Consider the following 13865-nt stretch of genomic DNA (forward strand, 5'->3'; position numbering starts at 1 on the left):
CATTGAGACACTTCCTTGTCACATGCTTGCCTGTGATACGTACAATGTACACTCTTACGACAATTTGCGTATTTATTTCCATACTTCGTCAATATGTGCAAGCCAGACCACATACTTGCGATCATGTTTCGTCCCTTTAAAGATTTTGATCGAATAAATTTGTTAACTAACATTGAACTGAATTTATCTCAAACAACTTGTACAGTATTCATTGTTGGACGAAAAGTAGTTTGTTATGCTTATTATGAATATTATTTTGTAATACTATCACGCCGAGGACCTGGGATCGAATCCCACTCCCGACATACTCACAAAATGTGGGTTCTTCCTTCGGAAGGGAAGTAAAGCATGGGTTTCGAGATGAACTAGCCTAGGGTTAAAAATCTCGTTAATACAGACAAAAAAAAAATATTTTGTAATACATGATTTTGGTTTAAAAAGCAACATTCACTTGTCCCAGTATTTTAAGACACATTTCGCCGAATTACAGCATCCACCAGCCTAATTGTGCAACTAAACTACTGAGGCCACTACCTACCGGACTGATCCTACCTAGTCCGTTCGCGAAGCAATCGCTTCCCGTGGCCGCTTGTTAATATAAACAATCAACTCGCCGACGCGGAATTTAAACGAGCAAAATTTTTAATGACTTTATAATTGAATTTCCCTAGCGGAATCATCCTCAACGGATGGCACCCACTAGACTAGGTTTATCTACTATGTACTAGCAGTCGGCGATGCGATGAAGCCAGTTTCGACCGACTACAGTGCTACAGCGTACAGCAACTATAGCGCGGCAACTCCGTCAGTCGTCGCAGTCTTCTGTAGTGGTAGGCGACATCCGAAAAGTCGCGCCTTTGGCGAACCAATAGCGTGGCAAGGTTGCCTGCCGCACCGTACGAATATCCCTTTCGTGACGAACCAACACAATTGTGCTGTTAAGCGGTAACAGTTTTGCATATTTTTTTCATCTGCTCAGACTTTGTTCTATATGATGTAAATTGTATCAATAATTCAGTCATAACTTATACTTGTATGTGTGAAAATAAACTTTTGTTTAGGTTGACTGTAAAATTGACCACAACAAGGTAAACAAAAAGTGGGGCAAAACGGTAAAACATGAAATAGTTTTATCTGTCGCATATTTTTTTTATTTCTGATTTATCTACGTAGTCAACGCTAGAAATCAAAAGAAAAAGAGTAGTTCTTTCAAATGAGGAAAAATTATTATTGCTTTTTTCGAGAAATCTGAGAGTTCTGGAGAGCCAAAGTTGAGCGATTTGTATGGAAATTTTACTTTTTTGCGCTCCGTCACGAAAGGGATATAACGTATTATATAAGCGGTTTATAGTTACTAGTTGGTCTTCAAAATTATTATTTGTTGGTGTTAGGTTAACGTCAATTGGATAATCAGCTGATGTTTTGAATTGACACATGCAATAACTTTGCATTTGTCTTAGAATCTGTGATATATGGGCAAAAACCAGCACATGTCAATAGATGAAGACTACCAACTAAGAGCAGCTGTGTTCTTAGCTGATAGTACAGCCTGGGCACTGTTGTTCTTCTGACTTCATATTGACGAGGTACGTCCCACGTATCTATTCGCCAAGGAGGTTCGGCTTAAATGGTGTCTGTTCTGGCATCCAGCGGTTGAGTATAAAATGCTCATCCACCGGAAGGAAAGCATAGCAGACCTTATGCCAACTTGTTGCCGAAACATCATGAAACATTCTTCTTCTTCTTCTTTATGGCTCTACGTCCCAATTGGGACTTGGCCTAACTCGCTTCAACTTAGTGTTCTTTGAGCACTTCCACAGTTATTAATTGAAGGGCTTTCTTTGCCTGCCATTGCATTGCATGAAATTGTATATTGTGAGGCAAGTACAATGATACACTATGCCCAGGGAGTCGAGAAAATTTTCCCGACCGGAACGGGAATCGAACCCACCGTCTCCGGATTGGCAATCCATAGCCTTAACCTCTAGGCTAACTGGAGACCTCATGAAACATTACAGAAACCGAAAATGAAAGATACCTTACCTTACCAGTCAGACTAAGGCCTGAGTGTCCTCTGCAGTACGTAGGAGCTGTCTCTACAGAGCGCGTTGATCCACCGCACTAGAGTCCATGCTTCTTACCCATAGAGGACTACCGGTCTAATCAGCGTTTTGCAAATAGTTAACTTCGTGTGACGGCGAACTGTTCGGTCGTAAAGTTCTGTGGAGTCCAAAGTAAGCTCGATCTCCTGCCAAAATGCGCCTCTAAATTTCTCTGCTAGTGTCGTTATCGGCAGTCACCAGTACAGTAGACGTTCGATAACTGCAACATGTTTACGTTTCACTTAGCGAACAAAATTCGATAACTGCAACGTCAAACTGGCGTCAACTACCCATCAGATGACGTCAAATGAACGTAAAATTCATTCGACTGTTCTTTTGGGCTAACTTGGCGCACAGTTTTGATGGATAGCGGTGCGATAGCTGCAAAATTGTTGCACTTACCGGACTTGCAGTTAAAAAGCATTGCAGTTAAACCGTTTGCACCGACCGAACGTCTACTGTAATCCCAAGTACACGACCCAAGTAACAATTCCATTGCTGATTGGTTTTGATTGATTTTTATTAAGGTTTTATTACAGCAAAAATTAAAACTCACAGTTTTATGACTGCTTTTATGAAAGCCATTGATAAAATGTTTTATAGTATACTTGAAGATATTCATAAAGACAGATTTCAAGAGTAAACAAAACTTTCCGAAATGTAAACCTTCTGGCAAACATTATTACCACAATAAAACTGTTAAAACTCTCAACAGATGGCGATCCGTTCGATTAGTAACGACATCTGTTGGTGGGAAAGCAGAAACTACGACACTGCCAGGTTTATTGCGGTCATCATAAAAGTAAACTTGCTTTCGTTTTATTTTCGCTGATTATGGTTGTCGACACATTGAAGAATTATTTTACGTGAATGGAACATAGTTAATTTTGCTTAAATTAGCAATGAATTGATAGTTCGCCACCATTTTCATACCATGCTCACATAAATAAACTCTCTCTGCAGAGTTTTCTTGTGATTCGAGATAGTTTTACTAAATTCACAAATTGATTTATTTCATTCCAAGATGATAATATTCACTATTTCCGAAGCGCATTAATTTTATGATTCTGCAACCCCAATATTCACGGAAAATTCGAATGAGCATATGCCTACCAGCACAATAACTATTAAAATATAACTTTGAAATGATCGCTTTCTACTTACAAATGATGTATCCTCCTGAACTTAACGTGCCTTCGAAGAAGCTCCTCTGCATTTTGAGCTGTCATAGTTTTTGTTGAAAAAAAAAACAACAACAATCGAGAGGTTTTAAAACGGGTTTATTGCTACTCTTAATGCGGTTTGCAACACCTCTTCAAGAGTGGTCCACTTAGTCGGAAGATGCTCTTAAAGAGGTTATCAAGAGGTTTTGATGTATGATTCAGTTTTATTGCAACTTTTATGAAATTGGTCATGAAGATCTCTTGTAGAGCCGAACAAAACTTAAAATGTTACTTGGGGAATTCTTCAACCGCCTCGATTTCATCACCGTGGCGGGCACGGTGATTTCTCCCTGGAGCCGTTCGTCATCATATACTCTGTATTCGACACATTAATGAAAAATCTGATTCGCCTAGTTTCTATTTGTCTTGAATTTGCGAGCTATCAATATCATCAGTGAAACCAAGCAGCTGAACGAACTTCGTGAAAATCGTTCCATTCGTGTTTATCCCCGCTCTCCTCATTACACCCTCTAAACCCAAGTAACATTTTAAGTTTTGTTCGGCTCTACAAGAGATCTTCATGAGCAATTTTATAAAACTTGCAATAAAACTGAATCATACATCAAAACCTCTTGATAACCTCTTTAAGAGTATCTTCCGGCTAAGTGGACCACTCTCGGAGAGGTTTTGCAAACCGCATTAAGAGTAGCAATGAACCCGTTTTAAAACCTAGTTGAAATATTTCCCATTCTCGATTGTTGTTGTTTTTTTTTTTTCAACAAAAACTATGACAGCTCAAGATGCAGAGAAGCTTCTTCGATGGCACGTAAAGTTCAGGAGGATACATCATTCGTAAATAGAAAGCGATTATACCAAAGTAGTATTTTAGTAGTTATTGTGCTGGTAGGCTTATGCGCATTCGAATTTACCGTGAATATTGGGGTTGCAGAATCAGAGATTAACTTGAGAATTTTCGAATGGCAGACAATTTTCAGGTAAGAGTGATGGGGGTGCGAGTGAAAAATCCGGGATCAGAATCGCGCTACAATATTCGTTGGTCAGTCGGTTTTCTCGGTAGGGCGATGGAAGTGCGAGTGAAAAATCCGGGATCAGAATCGCGCTACAATATTCGTTGGTCAGTCGGTTTTCTCGATAGGGCGATGGAAATGCGAGTGAAAAATCCGGGTTCAGAATCGCGCTACAATAATCGTAGATCAGTCGGTTTCCACGGTAGGGCGATGGAAACGCGAGCACGAAATCCGGGATCAGTGGTCATCGTGATCAAATAAATCATAATCGTGATGAAGACCGCGACGTGTATTTCCATATAACTAGTGGATCATATCACCTAACAGAGGTGGCTCCTAGATCCACACCTTACCCTACCCTACTAACCACCATTCCTTCCCGTGACAACTGTGGGGATGCTGTGGATTCCACGGTTTCTAGTAGCAACGGTTGTCGAACTAACATCAGGTATCAGGTATCAGAAGGCCGGCTCCAGAGGCACGTTATCCTCCATTTGGGACATTTGTGCCATCGCCAAAATAACAGCCTATTTCATCATCTACCTGAGGGAAAAGGAAGGAAAAAGGATTTGGATGGGGATAGGGACAGGTAGGGAAATAGGAAAAATACCCTGGAAGAGGGTACTAACGCACAAGCGTACCACAATGGGTTCAAACAGCGCCCTGAAAAGGGCACTGTAATAACGCATAAAGCGAAAGAGAGCCTATAGCTCTTTACCACAGCGGGTTAAGAACAACAGAATATCCTGAAGATTCAGGTTTCTGAAGTCAGTTTCACTTAATAAGTGTTTACCGAATACTCGGAAACGCAGTTGCGCGAAAACTGGACAGTTACATATCAAATGATACGAAGTTCCATAATCGGATTCACAGCTATCACAGGCAAATGAATCAGCTTGCTGAATATTCGCCATGTGATAGCTGAGTCGGCAGTGGCCAGTCAATGCTTTGACCAGCATGCTGCAATTCTGCTTAGACAGATTAGTTAGATACTTCGCCACCCGTAGAGATGGCTCAGCACTATACAATTTGGTTTGACGACATGACTCCAAACTATTCCAATATTGTCTGTGTTGAGTGACAGCCCAGGTGTGAATCTGAAGCTTAATCCAACACTTCGATATCGGAATAGCTGGCTCAGGGCCAATGAAGTCATGTGATGCTCCAGAGCGAGCTAACTCATCAGCCAATTCATTTCCAGCGATGGAAGAATGACCAGGTACCCATAGAAGGTGAACAGCGTTTGCTGAATTCAGCTCCTCGATTTGAGTTCGACAAGCGATAACTATCTTCGACCTGGAGTTGGCCGAAGCAAGTGCTTTAATAGCAGCCTGGCTATCTGAACAGAAGTATATTACTTTGCCCATTACGTGCTGCTGAAGTGCTGATTGCACTCCGCACATAAGAGCAAAGATTTCGGCCTGAAAAACGGTACAGTGTCTACCAAGTGAATAAGACTGATACAGCCTTAGCTCACGAGAATAAACACCAGCACCTGCTCGACCTTCGAGAAGGGAGCCATCAGTGTAACATACGATGCCGTCTGAAATACTTCTTTCCAGATAACCAGATGTCCACTCTTCCCGGGAAGGGAATTTCGTGGAAAATGTCCTATATGGAAAATTACAAGCAATTGTAAGATCACTTGGAGCAAGGACAATTTTGTCCCAATTCACCAAAAGTGGAAACAACGAGGTGTGTGTTGAACTGCGGTTCACAGGAGTTTCCTCTAGTAGACCGAGTACCCGTAACCGGTAAGTGCAAGAAAAAGCTTCTTGTTTGAGATGAATGTGTAGTGGGGCAACGTCAAAGAGAACTTCTAGCGCTGCCGTAGGAGTTGAAGAGAACGCTCCAGACATCGCCATTAAGCACATCCTTTGGAGATGGCTTAATTTTGATTGGACCGTTCTCACTTCACCCTTTTGCCACCACACAAGACATCCATAAGCCAATATTGGCCGAACCACAGTTGTGTAAATCCATTTGATATACTTGGGTTTTAGACCCCAAGTTGTACCAAAAGTACGCCGGCATTGCCCGAAGGCCATACAAGCTTTCTTGATTCTGAACTCAATGTGAGGTGTCCAGGAAAGCTTGGAATCAAGAATGACTCCAACGTACTTTACCTGTTCAGTCACATCGATTTCAGAATCAAAGAGACGCAAAGGTCGAACGCCATTACGGTTTCGCCTTTCCGTGAAAAGAACAATAGATGTTTTACTCGGATTAACCGAAAGGCCATATTGGCGACACCAATCCTCAACTACCTGAAGGGCGTTTTGCATCAGGTCGAAAAGGGTGCTGATGCACATACCAACTAACAATGTTAGGTAGTCGTCGGCAAAACCATAAGTAGGAAAACCGCTATTATTGAGTTGTCTCAATAGCGTATCTGCTACGAGATTCCACAAAAGCGGTGATAAGACTCCCCCTTGGGGGCATCCACAAACACTCAATTTCCTAATCCCTGCTAGACGCAATGTCGAGAAGAGATATCGGTTTTTGAGCATTTGGTGAATCCAATTGGAAATCATTGGAGATATACCATGACTCCGTGCGGCTTCCAATATGGCATCGAAAGGCACGTTGTCAAAGGCACCCTCGATATCTAAGAAAACACCCAAACAAGATTGCTTTTGAGCGAATGCTTTCTCGATATCGTAAACAACCTTGTGTAAAAGAGTCACAGTGGACTTACCAGATTGGTAGGCATGTTGGTTCACATGAAGAGGCACGTTGGCCAGATGAACATCACGGATATGATGATCCACAATGCGTTCTAAGCATTTCAGAAGAAAAGAGGTCAAACTGATAGGTCTGAAACTCTTTGCTTCTTCATACGACGCACGACCCACTTTCGGAATAAACTTTACAGTAATATCCCTCCAGGATTTGGGAATATACCCTGTAGCAAAACTGCAAACAAGTAGTTTTTTCAAAACATGTTTGAAATAATCAAATCCCTTCTGAAGCAAAATAGGATAAATCCCATCTGCCCCAGGAGATTTGAAAGGAGCAAAGCTATTGAGAGCCCACTCAATCGATTCTATAGTTACAATACTCCGAGCCGAAGCTAAAGAATCATAACTACAAGAAAAGACATCAGGATCATCCGAAGATGTAATATCCACACATCCAGGGAAGTGTGTGCTGAATAAGCATTCCAGAACTTCCTCATCAGAGGAAGTCAGATCGCCATTTGGCAAACGAAGTTCGTTCACCCGGAAATCCTTAGATTTCGCAAGGATTTTGTTTAACCGACTGACTTCACTCAAGCTGGAAACATTTGTACAAAGGTTTTTCCAGCCGGATCGTTCAGCAGACCGGAGAGCTTTCCTGTAGGCCTTGCGAGCCGACCTGAAAGCCTCCGAACCAGCCGAACGTCGTCTGTTCCAACTCTTTCTACATTGTTTCCTGAGTTTCGCCAGATCAGAGTTCCACCAAGGGGTTCCTCTTGTGATCTTCACAGACCGTAGAGGGCATGCTTCTTCAAAAGCTTCCATGATGAAGGTCGTTGTAGTATCAACGGCATCATCTAAATCACTTGGAGTGTCAATGGATGGTGAATATCCATGAAATTTTACTGCAATCAAATCAGTATAAAGATCCCAGTTTGTTGACCGAGGATTCCTGAAACGCAATGTTTGCGAAGTAACATTTAAATGTTCAAAAAAGATATAGCGATGGTCAGATAAAGATTCTTCATCTGACACATGCCAATTGGTCAGCTCGTGACTAATTCTGCTAGAGCAAAGCGTTATATCTAACACTTCCTCTCTAGCAGATACCATGAAGGTTGGGCGGTTGCCTATGTTAAGTAATGCAAGATCTGTACTACTAGGGCGATGGAAATGCGAGTGAAAAATCCGGGTTCAGAATCGCGCTACAATAATCGTAGATCAGTCGGTTTCCACGGTAGGGCGATGGAAACGCGAGCACGAAATCCGGGATCAGTGGTCATCGTGATCAAATAAATCATAATCGTGATGAAGACCGCGACGTGTATTTCCATATAACTAGTGGATCATATCACCTAACAGAGGTGGCTCCTAGATCCACACCTTACCCTACCCTACTAACCACCATTCCTTCCCGTGACAACTGTGGGGATGCTGTGGATTCCACGGTTTCTAGTAGCAACGGTTGTCGAACTAACATTCCTTCCCTTTCCTGATGACCGTAAGGACGTGGCCAGCGCCGTTATTGACTTTAAATAGCTGAACTCTCGAATTGTGCACATTGAGAATGGTTAGCTAGTCCCAAGCTTTCACATTCATTGGCTCTCTGTGCAACTTCGATTGTTCTGGTCAATCACGGAGTAGCAACTACGATGTGTACGGTTATCTTTGCTTTGCTTTGCTTTGCTTTGCTAATATTGGGGTTGCAGAATCATAAAATTAATGCGCTTCGAAAATAGTGAATATTATCATCTTGGAATGAAATAATTCAATTTGTGAATTTAGTAAAACTATCCCGAATCACAAGAAAACTCAGTAGAGAGAGTTTATTTATGTGAGCATGTTATGAAAATGGTTGCAAACTACCAATTCATTGCTAATTTAAGCAAAATTAACTATTTTTCATTCACGTAAGCTAATTCTTCAATATGGCGACGACCATAATCAGCGAAAATAAAACGAAAGCAAGTTTACTTTTATGATGACCGCAATAAACCTAGCAGTGTCGTAGTTTCTACTTTTCCATCAACAGATGTCGTTACAAATCGAACGGATCGCCATCTGTTGAGAGTTTTAACAGTTTTATTGCGGTAATAATAATTGCCAGAAGGTTTACATATCGGAAAGTTTTGTTTACTCTTAAAATCTGTCTTTATGGATATCTTCAAGTATACTATAAAACATTTTATCAATGGTTTTCATAAAAGCAGTCATAAAACTGTGAGTTTTAATTATTGCTGTAATAAAACATTAATAAAAATCAAACAAAACCAATCAGCGATGGAATTGTTACTTGGGAAGCAATGTTAAACAGCAAGCACGAAAGACTATCACCTTGCCGTAACCTTCTGCGAGATTTGAAGGGATTCGCGAGTGTCCCTGGTACTCGAACTACTCACATCATCTCGATCAAGGCGACGATCAATCGTATCAGTTAATCCGGGAATCCGTATTCGCGCATAGTCTGCAACAGCTGGTCTCGATCGATTGTATCATACGTCGATTTATAATCGATGAACAAGCGATGTGTCGGCACGTTGTATTCTCGACATGTCTGCATTTTGTCTCCCTTTATGTTGATGGGACGCACGATACGTTCCATCCATTCCTCCGGTTATATTTCCTCCTCCCAAATCTTCACACAAAGAAAATCTGAAAACTACACGTGACGTAAATATTTTTTTTTTATTCTTAATCACTTAACCTAATTTACAGCTCTATTGTCCACTGGGGCAATACGTGAGCAATTTCAATTGACAGCTGCACTTACATTTTGTACAGCGCCTAGATTCTATTCTACTTTATCGAACTGGTTGCCTTTCTGCTGCTTTCACTTTTTCTACTTTATACCTAAGTAGAATGATGAGCACAAGGATGATGATGGATGGCCGTTGTTCCTTTCCAGTCCGATTGGGGGGTCCATTATGAGTAGCAGTTCGCCGATGTCCAGGTATCCGGGTCCGTTTGAGCCATGGGGCTCAGAAGAGGGTCAGTGTCAGTTGCTCTCGGGGGAAAAGCAAATGACGAAAAATTGCAAGTGCCGGGGCTGGGAATCAAACCCATGACCATCCGCATATAAAGCGAACGTGTGACCAACTACGCCACGGGCCCCGACTGACGTAAATATTAGAAAGTTTAAATTTCCATTTCACTTCATTCGATTTTACATAAAATAATTTATTGCACGCAAAGTTGTTAGCAAGCTCCATACTGCAGACAACCTGTAATTTTACAACCCGTTGAAGAATTGCATTGAAAGCGATGGAGGTCATTCTGTTACAGCGAACTCGATGTAACAATTTTGAACTGTGTTGGTAATTACCCAGTGTCAATGAGAGTATATTACAGGTGGGGAAGAAGAAGAGATGGCTATGTATTAGTCAGGAAAGAAAAATGTAAACACAAATAGTGACGTCACTATTTGACACGCGTTCTTATGGGAGTCCGCTTTGCTTGTAGTAGTGACATGTTTTGCACCACACACGGATCTCACGCACACGAAGTATCTTCTTCATCACCTTCATAAGACTCTCATTGACCCAGTGTAGTGCACTCACCAGTGCTTGTCGACGTATTTTAGATGCTCGCTTGGTTGTTCATTTATTCCAGCAGCTGCGGTTGTTGTTTTTCTACCGGCCAAATTCCTCCTCAATCTTCTGGAGATTAGGGGCTGGAAATCTTTCGTCTTGTAGAACTTTCATGTGTCCTTAGCGCGGTACAGCTCTTCCATCGCTTCGCGATCTCGTTCTTCCTGCTGACACTTCTTCATCCGGAAGTTCTGCCTGTTTCGCGCCTGTCTATAACGTGCTTCATTCGCTCTCGAACGGTGTGGCAGAATTCTCGGCCATGCTGCTTTCTTCTCGTATTTCAACTGTTCACATTCGCCGTCGTTTAAGTCATTTCTGTGATTCGAAGTCTCGAAGCCTAGTGTTGCAGCTGAGGTACTACTTATGGCGGATCCGATGTCCCTCCAGCCATCTTCACGTTGCTCCTCCGATGGTAGGGCCACTGCTAACTGCTGCGCGTAATCTTGAGTAACTTCTACGTTACGCAGCTGCTCCTCGATGTTGGGCCGCGGCGTTCGATTTCGACGCGTTGTCATGAACGTCGAAAGTTTTGAACGCATGCATACAGCGACTGGGTAGTGATCCGAATCTATATTCGCACTGCGGTATGTGAGGACATCGGTTATATCCGAGAAGAATTTACCATCGATTAGGTAGAACGTGGTCGATTTGATTTTCTGTTTGATGGCCGGGTGATCTCCGGTTGGCTTTATGGATATCTTTGCGGGTGCTTCGGACTACCATACCACGGGAGGCTGCAAAGTTTACGCATCGCCGATTAAATACCGGTTTATACATTTCGTCCCTTCCTAGATCAGCCTCACCGCTGTGTCAAATGTACACAGACACTATTCCGAATCTAGCGCTGGCATAAGAACAAAATTAACAGTTCTTTTTGCACTGATCGATTCCTCATAGAACATGTTATCGTTCAGAGAAAAATAATTATGAACTTTGCTCCCATACCATCACTGGAGCCAGAAAAGTAACTGTGTACATTTGATACAGGGGTGGAGGTTGATCTAGTAGTACACAAATCTTTGTGAATTGTACACAAGCCTGCGTTGTTTCGTTTTAGGGTGTATTTGCACGTTGACGCTTCTTTCTCGTCATCAGGTCTCCCTTTGTAGTTGAAGAAACGGCCCCTAACTCTCAACATGCACATCTTTGCGTTGATCGGCTGCCACCCGATTACACGTTGTCGCATCTTGCCCAACACTATACATCTTGATCTCAGTCCATTGGTGGTGCCACAATTTTGGTAGAAGGTTGCCGCTCGATGCCCTCTTCTCCACACTTTCTGTCCAGTCCAACAAAGTTCCTGCAACCCCACGATGTCGAAGTTGCGGGGATGTTGTTCGTCTTAGATTATCCTTTCACATCCTGCGAAACCAAGTGACTTGCAATTCCATGTTCCAAGATTCCAATCGTAGTCCTTATTTCGTCGCGTGGGTCTTTGCCGATTGTATGGAGTCCTGTTACGCCAACACTCCTGTCCCGCCGGAAGGCCATCGTGCCAGTTCTGTTTAGTGTCTCAACCAACACTGGGATGACCACGCTGATGGGGCTACCACCTTCAATATAGCTGGGCATTAAGCAGCGTTTCTTACTCAGCTGCTGGATGCCAGAACAGACGCTGTTTGAGCCGCACCTCCTTGGTGAACATACGCTTGGGTCGTACCTCCTCAATCTATCTGAAGTCAGAAGGACAACAGTGCCCAGGCTGCACTACAAGCTAAGCACACAACTCTTAGCTGGTGGTCTTTGCCATCTCTTGACACGTGTAAGCATGAGGTAGAAACTTGTCAGGACCAGAGCTATGTTGGAAGCTCTACTTATCGACTCAACGTTTTGGAGTCTCTCTTCCTGGTGTTCATTGAATATCAAAAAGCTTTCGACCGTCTCAATTACGTTACAATCCCATGATTTAAAGCAAGAAGGTAGTGTTTACTGTATCCTTGAGTTCACCACGGTTGATAACCGCAAAAAAATGATCAGGCAACAACCTGGGAGGAACGTCCAATATAAACATGGGCTTTCCAAGCTCCAGCCTCATGCTTCCACGGGTTCATCGATGACATCACCTCTTGTGTACTTTTAGTTGGTAGTGCAGTGTAAGCACTGTTGTCTTTTTGACTTCAGCTAGACTGAGGAAGTACGTCCAGGGTGGCAAGAAGCTGTGTCTGGAAAAGGTTATGCTCTGGCATCCAGCGGTAGATGATGAAATGCTATATCGTGTTACGATGCATGCAGCGCGGCCCCGGTTGGGTAATTAATTAGTATAAAGTGTAGCTCAGTGTTTATGTAAACCAATAAGGCCGGTGCAAACCCCATTTTCTTCTTTTGTCACATTGCTCGTTGAGTCGTCAAGGGGGGGCATGATAAATAATAAACGATTTTGATGAAAAGTTACCCAAACAATTAGGCAAAATCATCAAACTCATCGGATTTATTAAGAAATTTTCTCGGCGACTCTAATTTCATTATAAAATTTTTAAATTTGTTGAACAATTTATTTATGCCCCCCCCCCCTCAAAATGCCGTTTTCCTACCAAAATTTTCCGAGGGGGCGTTGACATAAGAGAAAATCGAAATTTGTGTCAGCCTAATACGATTACCGATTAAATATCAAAGCTTAAAAGACCAATATTTCAAAACCTTTAAGTCTGTTTTTTGAATTCTTGGATTCTTTCGGGAGCACTGTTCCTAATGACAGCTGTGCTTCCATAGAGAGGCACGCGAACTCGCGGTCGACAGCACCATCACCATCACCACCATCATCATCGTCGTCAAGCAAGGAAGCACACAGAGTGGAGAAATTTCCGCGGAACTTCTCTTTGGCAGAAAGTTATGAATTTCAAATTGCCCGAATATATTAGAATGCGATTAACCCACCGCTACCGCTGCTGCAGGATATGCAGGGCAAGAAAAATTACTTGGGTGGCAATCTTGTATCACAGCACTTAATTATCTTTCTGGGGTTTATAAGTATCAGATTAGGAATAATGCAAAAGATAATATCGGAGAAATTCAATCCTTAGTTTAACGTGGCGGTTTTTATTACTCAAGCGAAGGCTATTTCCAAACGTTGAGTAAGCTATCGATGATTTCATTTTTCAACTTGACCAAACAATTACCTACGTTAGCATTCGTCCACACCGTGAACTAGCAGTTGGATCGCGTCTGCTACTGCTACACGACTGTTTTCAGCTGACTGCGTGCGCTCGTGCTCCTTCCGCCCTTTGCATGGTTTGTCTGGTTGGTTGATAGCTACTAGGACCAGCAGAGTTCGATCCCGTTACAGCGATGCGATGTCACGTTTCCACCA

Source organism: Aedes albopictus, chromosome 3, assembly GCF_035046485.1.
Source record: "Aedes albopictus strain Foshan chromosome 3, AalbF5, whole genome shotgun sequence".
Classification (NCBI taxonomy): domain Eukaryota; kingdom Metazoa; phylum Arthropoda; class Insecta; order Diptera; family Culicidae; genus Aedes; species Aedes albopictus.